Source organism: Phyllobates terribilis, unplaced genomic scaffold (assembly GCF_046119375.1).
Source record: "Phyllobates terribilis strain yellow unplaced genomic scaffold, ASM4611937v1 Scaffold_9__5_contigs__length_417890890, whole genome shotgun sequence".
In the NCBI taxonomy this organism is placed as follows: domain Eukaryota; kingdom Metazoa; phylum Chordata; class Amphibia; order Anura; family Dendrobatidae; genus Phyllobates; species Phyllobates terribilis.
The window spans coordinates 111969419-111982406 of NW_027362769.1; the positions used below are offsets into that span (position 1 = coordinate 111969419).

At 45.4% G+C, this 12988-nt stretch overlaps 1 long non-coding RNA gene across 1 annotated transcript in view; it reads left to right on the forward strand.

Moving 5' to 3' along the window:
• Window positions 1–12988, forward strand: part of LOC141160866 (uncharacterized) — a 131127-nt gene that overhangs the window by 32973 nt on the left and 85166 nt on the right. Inside the window, exon 2 of the long non-coding RNA XR_012250549.1 lies at window positions 6697–6814. This is a non-coding gene — a long non-coding RNA (uncharacterized lncRNA). The remainder of the gene's footprint in view (window positions 1–6696; window positions 6815–12988) is intronic.

Here is a 12988-nt window from a genome sequence, read left to right on the forward strand (position 1 = left end):
GCTGTCTACCTTCTAAACTTTGTGTTGAAACCTGATTGACCCAGGACCCGCAATCCTCTATGTCTGGAGGACGTGTTGCATCCCAGTGTCCAACTGTGTCCTGGCTTCCACAATATTAACCCAGTGTGAAGGCGTCAGTGAGATGGATCATCCCTGGCCACATTCATTTGTCCACGTGTTTGTGGTTAGGCTGTCCTTCCCCCTAAATGCACTGGGGAGGGCACAGGTAAAGTTTTGGTATGCGCGCTTGTGTATAAGGCGCACCGGGACAAATAGGGGCGGCTGGGGACTGTTTAGGGACACCCGGCCGCCCCCAGGCGGCTGGGGACTGTGTGTGGGGCCGCGGGGCGGCTGGGGACCGAGTATGGACACCCGGCCGCCCCCTGGCGGCTGGGGACCAAGCGTGGACACCCGGCCGCTGGGCGGCTGGGGACTGAGTATGGATACCAGGCCGCCGACGCAGCCATGACGTGGTGGCCTGATTCCGCCTCTACATGCACTTGAAATTGGGCCTTTTAGGCAAGAAAGCAAGCAGTATGGTATTGCAGCCTGGGGGTGGGTGGGTGGCAGGCTGCATACTTGCGCTTGCACTGCAAGGAATGGGGGAGGTACAATTGAACACTGCCCTGGGACAAGGACTTGCACGGGGATAGTTGCAAGTCTGCATCTTCTGATGCGGCAAGAATCACTTCTGATGGGCACACTTTTAGGCTATGTGCCCACGTAGCAGATTTGATGCAGAGCGTTTTTGCCTCTCTCTGGCAGAAAAAAACGCATGCAGATTTACATGCTTTTTTTCGGCAAGAGAGAAGCTTTTTACATGCGTTTTTGCATGCGTTTTTTCAAGCAGTTTTCCAAGCGATTTTAGCATCACTTGGAAAAGTGCTTGACAAGTTGGTCACACTATATAAATCCATGCAACCGGCATGGAATGGATTTATATAGTGTGACCAAGTAATAGTTAAGAAAAAGAATAAGAATGGTAAAAAATTAAAAAAAAGATTATACTCACCTTCCGGTGTCTTCCCGGTGTCATCTCTGCTGCGTCCGGTCTCTTGCATTGCTTGCGGTGGTGTGAAGGACCTGCGGTGACGTCATTAAGTCATGTGATGGGTCACATGACTCAGTGACGTCATGGCAGGTCCTTCACAACAGCGCGAACATTGCAAGAGACCGGACGGCGTGGACAAAACACCGGGAGGACATCGGAAGGTGAGTATAAACTTTATTTTTTATTTTAAATTCTTTTTTTTACAGATTCTATGGTACCCAGGTCTGGATGAGAGTTTCCTCTCCTCCAGACTTGGGTACCATCCGCACATTAGAACGCGCCAATTACGCAAGTACAGATGCAGTCTTGCGGAATTGGCGCGTTCTAATGCAAGTCAATGGCGGCGATTACGCTGCGTGTCCGCAAAATTAATGGACATGCTGCGTATGTTTGAGCGCAGCATAAACGCTGCGGAAAAATATGCAACATGGGCATTGAAAGTGCGGAATTGCATTGGAGACCATGGGGAAGGTTTACCAAGCGTTTCCCAAGCGTTTACGCTGCAGAAATTCCGCAGCGTAAACGCTTGGAAAACGCATCGTGGGCACATAGCCTTAGGCAGTGACCTGGGTGTCAGTGATGCTTCTAGGGGTCTTCCCCATGCTGTTCCCATGTCTTTTCAGCACTGTATGCATGTGTCACACAGCACATGGCAGATAAGGTTGTAAAATGTTAAAATGACATTTCCCGGTGAATGCATTTGTCACGGTTGAAAGCAATACAAAAGTGCAAAAAGGCATAAGAAAAAGCTACTTGTGAACATAGCCCAAGGTGTGGAGGAGTATTTTTGTTTTTGGTTATTTATTTTACCTTATACACAAGTCTTTACCCTGGAAAGGATGTTCCTTAACATATTTCACAGGAAAGCAGTTTCAGTTTTGTTTTTGAACATTTTATTGTGAGCCCGTAAAAGTGGCTTAATACCTCTGACCACGTTGTTTACAGCAGTGACCTGGGGGTCAGAAATGCTTCCTGGGGCGATCCCCATGCTGTCCCCATGTCATTTGAGCACTGACACTATCGTTTTGGGCACTTTTTAGGCTTTCTACAGACTGCCGGGAGTGCCGCCGCAAAAATGCTCGGGTCTCCCATAGACTAACATTGGGCTCGTTGCTCGGGTCGAGCACCCGAGTATCACGGTGAGCTCGGCCCGAGCTTCGAGCACCCGAGGATTTTAGTGCTCACTCAACACTAATCATCATCTCTTAGGTCAAAGCAAATTTATAGAGAAATAAAGAACACAATCCACAACCAACGCTTTTGTATAAAAATATATATCTTTTATTTACAATATTTACACTATATACAAAATATAAAAAAATATAAATTGAGCAAAAAATTGAAAAATAAATATGACATTCACTAAATCTAAAAATACCAATAGATGTATAAGAATAAAAAACTAGCTTTATAAAAAAATGAATAAAAAAAATGTTAAATTATGGTGGTGGCTGGCGGTGGTTGTTCTGGCAGGAGGAAGTTATGCATAGATGATAACAGCAGGTGGATATTAGCCGTAGATGGAATTGGCAGGTGGAAGTTGGGTATAGATGGTACAGGCAGGTCAAAATTAGGCATCATTGTTACTGGTAGGTGGAAGTTATCGGTAGATGGTACTGGCAGGTTGAGTTTAGCCATCAATGGTACTGGCAGATGGATATTAGGCATAGTTGTTACTGGCAGATGGATGTTAGGCATAATTGTTACTGGCAGATGGATGTTAGGCATAGCTGTTACTAGCCGATGGATGTTAGGCATAGTTGTTACTGGCAGATGGATATTAGGCATAGTTGTTACTGGCAGATGGATGTTAGGCATAGTTGTTACTGGCAGATGGACGGTAGGCATAATTGTTACTGGCTGATGAATGTTAGGCATAGTTGTTACTGTCCGATGGATTTTAGGTATAATTGTTACTGGCCGATGGATGTTAGCCATAGATGGTACTGGCTCGTGGATGTTATCCGCTTTCGTATAAAAATATAGATCTCTTATTTATAATAAATGCGAAATATACAAAAATATAAATAGATTTAAAAATATAGAAATAATTATAACTATAGAAATAAGCGCTCAATCATTAACTAAAACTAAAAACTATCAGAATAAAAAACTAGCTCTATAAATAAAATAGATAATAGAAATATGGTAAATTATGGTGGTGACTGGTAGTTGCTCTTTTTTGCTCTTTTCTTGGGGGGCGGCTTGCTGGTCTTATCAGCTCTTTTCCTTGAGTCGTTCTTCATTTTTGGTTTTTCAGCCCTGAAGAAGGAATAAAAAATCCAGACTTTCTACATGTGTAACGGACAAGAAATAAGATCTTGAGATGAGGTTATAGTGTGAGGCTGGTGCCATCACTGATTGTAACTCACTGCTCAGATCTTCTGTGCTCCTCACATCTTCTTGATAGCTCAATAATCGCGAGCTCGACATCAATCTCATCTCTGTTTAGGTTAGACAATAAATACATTAGGGTTAGGCGTGCAGGTCTGACGTCAGCGAATGGGCGTGACCTTATCTTTAAATAACGGGCATGTTGTTGGTGCTATTCATTATATACGATAGTCCATGCAGGGAGCATCTTTGGCGTTATGCACACTTGAATGTTGTGTGACAACTTCTGGTAGAAGGCAAATGAGCTAATAACAATATGCTTGTAATAGTGAGGGCCTGATCGCAGTTTAGTGTGATATATGCTAGACTCTGAATGTGAATTATAGGCATTTACAATAAGGGACATTTACAATATAGATGATAGCTGGACCCTCACTGTGTGCTGTCGTTGGTGAATGATCGGACTGATAGGGCAGATAATACCATTGCTTATGTGCAATGACTCTCACTGTGAGGGACATTATTGAATGCCCCGACTGAGGAGGTAAAGGGGACCTCATCGTAAACGAGATGATGATCTTAGCATGCATTTGGATACTCCATGAAAATAGAGCGACTGATATATCATATGGATAGTTACACGATCAGTCGAAAGTTGTCTAATATACTATGGCGGCAGGATCACAGGGACAATAAATTGTCAGCATAAGGGGCATTGATTAAATGTGATCTTTCCTTTAGTGCTGATATAGTATGCTGGAGTAAGGAAGCTCAGCATATAAATTATATATTCTAGCACAACAGTAACTGCCCTGTGGATTTATTTGAGTGTGCGGTAGTGAACATAGTCGCCTACTGGATTATTGAAGTTTAGGTGCATTAATACTAGATCCTACACACATTTGCTTGTGGATTTTTTTTTATTTTTATTTATGGTAGTTTTTAATACTTTTAGAGTTACATAATACTTAAGTATTATAATAGTTCTTTGTAAATAGATGTCTCCTAATGAGTTGTCTACTAGTGAGATATTGAAACGCTTAGAGACTAGAGATCTTTAAGGGAGAGTTGTTGCTTTGATGTACACAACCTATGAGGCTTAAGAGACGTCGGGTATTTGTATGTATTTTGTTTACGTTTGTATCAGTCATCTCCTGAGTGACACATTGTGGAATCAGGACTTGTACTTCAGTGCAGTAATTGTACTTATTTATTGGGGTTGTTTAATGCTTGGTGATTATAAGTTACGTTTTATCCCTTTCTCAAGAAATAAGCTAAGATGAAGTTATAGTCAGGCCGGTGCCATCACTGAGAGTAACTCACTGGTTCGGGATTCTTTTCTCCTCAAATTGTCTTGATAGTTCCACAAGTCCGAGCGATGCGTCAATCTCATCTCTATTTAGAGTAGACAATGAATGCATTAAGAACTGTGAGATTCTGTACTGTAGATATAAGGAGACAAGACCCCTTCTATCCCTGATACATGGACATAAAAGTAAATGACCCCTCTGACACAGCAGGTACAGTACTATACAAATGGTGACTTACGTCGTGTACAGTATGCAGTCTACCTCTGTATTGGGATCTCCGATTTCAGGGAGTACGGCGGCCTGCTCCAGAAAGAATTTTAGGGTTCTTCTCTTTCTTGGATATGTTGTTTCAATACGACGAACAGCTACTATTGGAAATAATGGGGAATATTAGGAGAATTATCTGCTTAGGAAACAATAACAGCTGATTTGGGGTTTGCATTCTAACTTGGACTTTCTTCCAGAGGGTTTTTTCCCTTATCAGTAATTTATATCTATTTTACTAGGAATATTGGTGGTAATTGCAGCCAGTTATGTTTTTCTCTAAAAATTCTCTGGTGTTTAAATAGCCGTCTGTCTCCCTGTCACTGTCCGATGACCATCTTATCCCTGCCTCGCTCCAGGTGATTGACAGATCGCTCCCTATGTTCACACTTGAGAAACCTGTCAATCAACTAAAGTGGTGCGGGGGGGGGGGAGCCGACGGAGCATTTCAGAAAAAACCACAGCTGGCTGCAGTCGTGCACCAAGCTCTGACTTATGCTGCCCATAGCTCGGTAAGTATTAATATAATGACCGGGTTCCCTTTAATGGAATTTTTTGTACAACTATTTTACATCTACACTTTACACTTACATGGTTTTTCCTTTTCCCAGAAAAAAATGAGCAGGCCATCAGCTACATATTCCTTGTATCTGGCCCCTTTATTTGCTCTGGTAGACCTTCTTTCAGTCATTATTGCGGATAACAATCTCGAATTTTGGTTCTCACTTCACTGAAAGTGAATACGAAATGTTGCGTTTTCACTGTGTCAGTAAAACGGTTACTGGCGGAATGTCCGGTTGCCATAGAGATGGAATGTTTGGATTGTTACATCATGCGGCAGTTTGTGATGCCATCGCTCACTGGTCAGAACTATTTACTAGAGGGTCGTATTCATCTCTTATTTAAAGTGCCCCTGTCTTCTAAATACATACTGTTTTTAGATGCAATCACATGTAATAATGATATATTGTATCATGTGAGGAGGAGTTTGTTGACTTTCACGCGTTCCTTCATCAAAATAATACATAATTAAACATCTATAAGACACTACTCTCCCCCTAAAATATAAAATATGGTATCTTCCACTATATGCTGGCAGCTGATTGGCCGGTGCTTTGACTGTCATAGCAACATGGAACGCGATTATTTAAAGTCCTCCCATGAAGTAACCTCTACCCTATAGACTCATCATAGAGGGACTCTTTTATTCTAATTCACCTTAATACAAAAATGAAAAAAACATGAAACATGACACCAAGAAAAGAGGCTTTTTATTACGTGGGCAGCACAGTGGCTCAGTGGTTAGCACTGCAGCCTTACAGCGCTGGGGTCCAGGGTTCAAATCACACAATGGACAACATCTGCAAAGAGTTTTTATGTTCTCCTCGTGTTTGCGTGGGTTTCCTCTGGGTTCTCTGGTTTCCTCCCACACTCCAAAGACTGATAGGGAATGTAGATTGTGCATCTTTGCTTCTGTAATGTGTGTTAGTACTCTGCTCTCAAACATGAAAAATATACATGGGCAAGCCACCAGTCACCGAAAATCATGTTTGAATCCATTTGGTTGAGGTTTCCACATTGAGGCATCATGGGCCATAGGTTCTGCACCTCTGTTGTAAGTGGTCTGTAAAATGGTCACGTGGTGGCTCTAAGAATGGCTGCAATGAAACAAAGAGTGAAAAATTAAAGGGGTCTGAATACTTTCCGTACTCACTGTAATTCCACATTCCTTTACAGGGGTTAATGGATGAAGGACAAACCCTACACAGGGGCCACTGGGATGGAGTCATGGAGTTAGCTGCTGGCCGGTGGTGCAGGCTAGCAGACCTGGTCAGGTTCTCTAGCACCAAGCTGTGTAAGTTGTGTATGTATGGTCCACGTCTCCACTTAAACTGGGATCTTTTTATTTTTGTAATATCAATTATTTTTAATACAAAATTAAATGTGGTGTTTTAACATCCTTTTATTTATTTATTTATTTCTGCAGCCACTAGGGCTGCCATTCTTATTTATTTATTGAGTGTGACACTTACACAGCACAAATATGGCATCCCCGGGCATAGATGTCTGCGGTCGGTGTATGAGCTACAATCTCTTCCGGTCACTGCTCACCGTGTTCAGCACGAGGAGTGACAGAAGGTGCCGGGATGCGGTGAGTATCAGGGCAGTGATCAGCAGCCTGACATTGTGCTGCTGTCAGGATACCGTGCTGTTCTCACCACTGGAGAGGTCACCGCTGCAGCGCTGCTCAAAGCGGTGAGAGCACTGCGTACAGACTTTTTACAGCAGTGAGAATGGCGCGGTAGCCGGGGATTAGGACTGCAATGTCAGGCTGACGACCACCACTTACCACTGCTGTCACCACAGTGTTCAGAGCACAGCAGTGTAGTCATCACCCTGTTGTGCTCTGAACACTGACTGAGCTCTGCAATGTCAGTGTAACGCTTCATTCAGACGTCCCTGTGTTAAAGATATCTGAAGAAGGCTTTACACTGACATAACAGAGATGAGAATCTAATCTCATCATAAATGATACAACCCACAGAGCCACGTATCTAATCCCATCATGTGTGATACAGTCCGCAGAGCCACATATCTAATTTCCATCATGTGTGATACAGCCCGCTGTGCAGCGCATATAATGCCCATCATGTGTGATGCCGCCCAAAGCCGCGTATCTAATCTTATCATGTGTGATACAACCCATAGAACTGTGTATCTAATTCCATTATGTGTGATACAAACCTCAGAGCTGCGTGTCTAATCTCATCATGTGCAATACAGCCTGCAAAGCCGCGTATCAAATCCCATCATGTGTGATACAGCCCTCAGAGCCACGTATATAATCCCATCATGTGTGATACAAACCTCAGAACAACGTGTCTCACCTAGTGATGAGCGAGCATACTCGCAAGTACTCGTTACTCGCCCGAGCATCTCAGTACTCGATGCTCGGGGCTTGCCGAGTACTTGCGAGATGCTCGGGCGGATGCTCGGGTCCCTTCCCTGCATGTTTGGCGCTCTTTAGAGTGCCAATCAACATGCAGGGATTGCCTGCCACTCACTGTAATGCCGCAGCCATGTTGGTTGTGGCATTACAGTGATTGGCTGGCCGTACAGTGTCATCAGGTCTATATCAGACCTGGCGCCGCTGTGCTCATCAGTCTACCCCGCAATCAGGCAGTGTAGGGAGAGGTGCTGCTGAGCTAGAGAGAGATTTGGTTGTGTATTAGGTAGTGTAGGGAGAAAACTAGTACATTACACATATCCATCTCAACAAACTGTCCTTCTGAGGACTAATCCATCCGCAGAGATATCAGGCAGGCAGTGTATATAGGCAGGCAGTGTATATAGCAGACTGCAGTGCATATAGCACAAGAGGCTCCATTCCAGTTCTGCCTTCTATTGCTGTTAGATATTTCTAGAAATAGGCCCAGGTCTCAGGGGCCAGGAATAATTTTTTTGGGATCTTAATCCTCATTATTTGCTTAAAAAGCAATCCAGAGAACACAGATTTTCTGCGCCGTTTGCTTGTTGGCACTGCAGAATACAGCCAGGTCCTTTCCACATTACAGCGCTAAAAATCCAGCTATTTAAAACTGTGGTTTGTCCGTCACACGGATCACATATAATTGCGCTGAAAATACTGCCATTTTTGGCCTCCATTAAAAAAAATTTTCAGTGTGTCAGCAAAGTTTTTGACACCGGTTTGCTGTTCAAAATAGTTACCTACAGGCCAGGTATTTAAAACTGTGGTTTCTCCGTCACACGGATCACATTCACATATAATTGTGGTGAAAATACTGCCACTTTTGGCCTCCATTCAAATTTTTTTTACAGCGCTAAAAATCCAGCTATTTAAAATGTGGTTTGTCCGTCACACGGATCACATATAATTGCGCTGAATGAAAATACTGCCATTTTTGGCCTCCATTAAAAAATGTTTTCAGTGTGTCAGCAACGTTTTTGGCACAGGTTTGCTGTTCAAAATAGTTACCTACAAGCCAGGTATTTAAAACTGTGGTTTGTCCGTCACACGGATCACATATACGTTTTCTGAAAATTCTGCCATTTCTGGCCTCCATTCTAATTTTTTTTCAGTGTTTCAGCAAAGTTTTTGGCACCGGTTTGCTGTTCAAAATAGTTACCTACAGGCCAGGTATTTAAAACTGTGGTTTCTCCATCACACGGATTACATATAACTTCGCTCCAAATTCAGCCATTTGTAGTGAGCGTGGAAGATATTGTCCCTCATTTAAAATGGGCAAGGCGCATGGCAAGGGACGGGGAACTGGACGTGATGGTGATGGTGCATGCAGAAGCCGAGGCCGTGGGCAAGCTGAAATTGTGCCACAACAAACACCCACATCTTCTCGCCCGACCTTCCTGTCCCAATTCCTAGGTGACCGCAGCACACCACTATTGAACCCAGAGCAGTGTCGAAAGGCTGTTGGTTGGATAGCGGATAATGCTTCCAGTCACTTGGCCACCACCACCCTGTCTTCCACACGGTTAAGTCTCAGTAGCCGTGAGTCTGGACCGCATATTCTTCACCCTGATCCTTCTTCCTCCCACTATGCCGAGTGCCCGGAGACAACTGATCCCACATTTGGACACTCTGAAGAGATATTCACTTTTCCATTTATAGATTCAGGACTCTCGCCCGGTCCACTTGAAGCGGGGCAAGAGGAGATCTCATGTAGCGATGTCCAAATATTTGAGCAGCCACGGTCACACAAATGTGATGGTGGGAAAGTTTCACAAGAGGTGGACGATGATGAGACACAATTGCCAGAAAGTCAGGAGGAGGACCAGGGTGCGGAAGTGGAAGATGAGGTGGTGGATGATATAGTAACTGACCCAACCTGGCAGGAGGACATGCAGAGTGAGGACAGCAGCACACAGGGGGAGGGAGGCAGGGCACCCCAACAGGCAGGAAGAAGCAGTGTGGTGGCCGCAGACAGAAGGCAGGCAACTGTTCCCCGTAACACCAAGATGAAGGAAGTTGCCAGTACAACTGTTAGGCCTTCCCGAGTCTGGTTGTTTTTTAAAGACTCTGCCGATAATCTCAAAAAGGCCATTTGCACCACCTGCCACGCCAGCATCAGCAGGGGTGGCAAAACTAGCAGCCTGACCACCACTAGCATGATCAGGCACATGGCAGCAAAGCACCCGACTTTGCGGGCCGAACCCCAGGGTCCAGGAACAATGTCTGCGGGTGGCACCATTGCTTCTTCTGCTGTTGTGCATGCAAGCCAATCCTCTGTCCATGGTGCATGCGAAGATGCCTCCTGCCCTGCACCTGTCGTTGCACACTCTCAACTAGCAGCATCAGGAAGCACGTCCACGTTCTTGTCCCAGCGCAGCGTTCAGTGGTTCATACCCCAGTCCTTGGAACGCAAGCATAAATACGCAGCCACACTACTAAATCTCCACATTTCACGACTGCTTGCGCTCGAAATGTTGCCTTTTAGGCTCGTGGAGACGGAAGCATTCCGCAACCTGATGGCGGCAGCCGTCCCTCGGTACTTGGTCCACAGCCGCCACTATTTCTCCCGGTGTGCCGTCCTCACATTACAAAAGCACGTGTCCCAAAACATTAGCCGTGCCCTCAACAACGCAGTTACCGGGAAAGTAACCACGGACACGTGCTTGTGGGCAGGGACGGTACATCTCGCTAACGGCACACTGGGTTAACATAGTGGAAGTCGGGACCCAGTCGGACCTTGAGATGGAACACATCCTCCCGATGCCAAGGATTGCGGGCCCTAGGTCAATCAGGGTTGCCCCCACAGTCTACAGCTCCTGCACCTCATCCTCCTCAGCCTCCCTCTCCTCTTCAGCCTCCATCTCCGAAATGACCACATCAGTCACAAGCTGGAAGCACTGCAGCAAAGCCTCGGCCAAGCGGCGACAGGCTGTGCTGAAGCTAATAAGCTTAGGTGACAAACCGCACAGTGCTGAAGAATTGTGGACAGCTTTGAAAGAGCAGGCAGATATGTGGCTCACACCGCTGAACCTACAGCCAGACATGGTCGTGTGTGACAATGGCCGGAACCTGGTGGCGGCTCTGAGGCGAGGCGAGCTCACACACGTACCAAGCCTGGCCCATGTGCTTAACCTCGTGGTTCAGCAGTTTCTCAAATCCTACCCAGAGCTGCCAGATATGCTTGTTAAAGTACGCCGCCTGTGTGCCCATTTTAGAAAGTCATCTACAGCTTCCGCTGCCCTTGCCGTGTTTCAGCAGGGTTTGCAGCTTCCGGCTCAAAGACTGGTGTGTGATGTCCCCATGCGTTGAAACTCTACACTGCAGATGTTGGGAAGGATTTGTGAACAGAAGAGGGCAGTTGTTGAGTACCAGCATCAACAAGGCCATCGGTATTCAGTTCAGACTCCACACATAAGACCTCAGGAGTGGACATGGATGTCAAACATATGTACCATCCTCCAAAACTTTGAGGACTCCACCAAGATGGTGAGCGGCGATGACGCCATAATTAGCGTCACAATCCCGCTTCTCTGTCTTCTGAAATGCTCTCTGCTCACAATCAAAGAGGATGCATTGCAGGCGGAGCACGATGAGATGGAGCAAGGAACTATACAGGGTGATTACACACAGCCCAGCCTCATCTCATCCCAACGTGGATTGAGTGACAATGAGGAAGAGGAGGAGGAGGAAGAACAGGAGCTAGTTTCAAGCGCTATAGACAGTACTACCTGCACAGCTGTCATACCATCTGTTCAGCGTGGATGGCCAGAGGACAGAGAGGAGGAGGAGAGCATGGTCAATCATCCTCTTGGTGAGGACACGCAAGTCTTGCCTGTTAGCCGTCTGGCACGCATGGCTGAGTTTATGTTACGCTGCCTTTCCCATGACCCTCGCGTTCTCAAAATTTTGGGTGACAGTCATTACTGGTTGGTGACACTTCTAGACCCACGCTAAAAGGAGAACTTTCTATCTCTTATTCCTGAGGCGGACAGGTCTACGAAAATGGGGCGGTACCAGAAGGCCCTTGTTGCGGAACTATTAAAAAAAATCCCATCTGAAAACGCTGGCGGCAGAGGTCACAGTTCGTTGGACAACCGAGGAGTGTTATGTATTGCAATTTAGAACTAAGGAATAGGAGGGAAAAGCTGTCCCTGCACTAAGACTCAGCTTAACCCTACGCTGGGGTGGGTGCCCTATTCCTTGTGAATAGCCCCACCGAAACTCCTGCACTGAACTCAAACGAAGATCTGTAGGAAGGGGAAAGGGGTCCCTAAAAGATCTAAGGACTGGGAGCAAAAACAGGAGACCTTCTAACAGAAAAGTTAGTTGCAGAAGCGAAGATTAAAGGGAACAAAACTGGTGGAACAAGAAGTCCCTCGATATCAATTGTCCAAAGCAAAGAACTTAACAAGGCAACTTAGCCAGAGCACGAGCGTAACAACACTGATGTCCAGCGGGTAATGGGAGACAGGTGCTGAGTAATAAAGAGTGCAGAGATCACGTGACCAAGCCACACAGCACCAGAGGAAAAGACTAGAAGCCAGCAAACCACAACAAGATGGCCGATAGTAAAACAACATAGATTCTAACAGTACCTCCCCTTTTACGAGGATCCTCCGGATCCTCTAGGCCAAGCCTTACCAGGAAATCTCCTGTGAAAAGCCTTGATTAGCCTTGAGGCCAAGAAGTCCTCGGCCTTTCACCCAGGAATTATCCTTGGGGCCGAAACCTCTCTAGGACACAAGATACTGTAAGCTTCAATAGCCTCAGTGGACCATTGGACTGTATTAGCATTCTTCTTGGTGAGATCAGTAATGGGTTTAGCGATGACAGAGAAATTCTTTATGAATCTCCTGTAATAATTGGCAAACCCCAAAAACTTCTGTACGGACTTCAAACCATCAGGCCTCAGCCACTCCAGCACAGCCTGAACTTTCACCGGGTCCATCTCAAAACCATCACAAGAGACAAAGTAACCCAAAAAAACTAAATTTCGGGACAGCAAACTGACACTTCTCCAATTTAGCAAAGAGTGTTTTA